Genomic DNA, 978 nt, shown 5'->3' with positions numbered 1-978 from the left:
AAGAGACAAAAACAAGGATACTAGAGGTACTTTTAGCCTCTAACACCTACAGCTTTAGCAATCAATAAACACAGCTTAACAATCAGCCTCATGCTCAAGGGTCATTTATCTCAGTTCCTTGTACTTGATACGTTACGTCCAGCTATCAACAAAAAGATTAAAAACATGCTAGCTAAAAGGCCAAAAATAGTCTTAAGAGACAAAGCAAGCCTCGGAACCATAATATAGGTAAAAGGGGTACATAATCAGTGCCAACTGAACAAGGACCTGAGTAAGCAGGTCACAGGCACTTTACCTACAGATATCTTAAGGCCTGAGGTATATACTCTTTCAAAGTAAGAACACACCCTGAGGTGCACACACAGAGATGGTAGGTCTAAGATTAACAAAAGTATCCCAAAGACAAGTAGTGTCTATCTGTAGAAAGCAAATCAAAAGTAGGAACTGTTTGCTACGTTCATTGGGGGAGAAATACAGCTCCAAATAACCTTCAATTACAAGAGATATCCCTACTAGCCTGCCAGCTGCAATACCTCAGTATGAGCCATTTGCAAATTTGCTTCTGCAAAGGGGCAAAAAAAGGGCTGGACATGGTGGCTCATGCCTATAATTTTAGCATTTTGGAAAATGAGACTGGGAGGATGGGTTGAAGGCAAAAGCTCAAGATTAGTCTGGGCAACATAGTAATTAAACATAGACACTGTCTCTACAAAAATTTTAAATTAGTCTTAGTTACCCTAGAGACTGACCCAGGATAATCATTTTAACCCAGGAGTTTGAAGTTATAGTAAGCTAAGAGCACACCACTGTACTCCATACTCCAGACTGGGTGAAAGAGCTAGACCACGTCTCTTTAAAAACAGAAGGCTGGGGGCAATGGCTCACATCTATAATCCTAGCACTCTGGATTGGGTGGACTGCTTGAGTTCAGTACTTCAAGACCAGCCTGAGCAGGAATGAGAGCCCCCTCGCTACTAA

Source organism: Otolemur garnettii, unplaced genomic scaffold (assembly GCF_000181295.1).
Source record: "Otolemur garnettii isolate 467f Iridium unplaced genomic scaffold, OtoGar3 scaffold00163, whole genome shotgun sequence".
Taxonomy (NCBI): Eukaryota; Metazoa; Chordata; class Mammalia; order Primates; family Galagidae; genus Otolemur; species Otolemur garnettii.
This window is presented reverse-complemented; position numbering follows the sequence as displayed.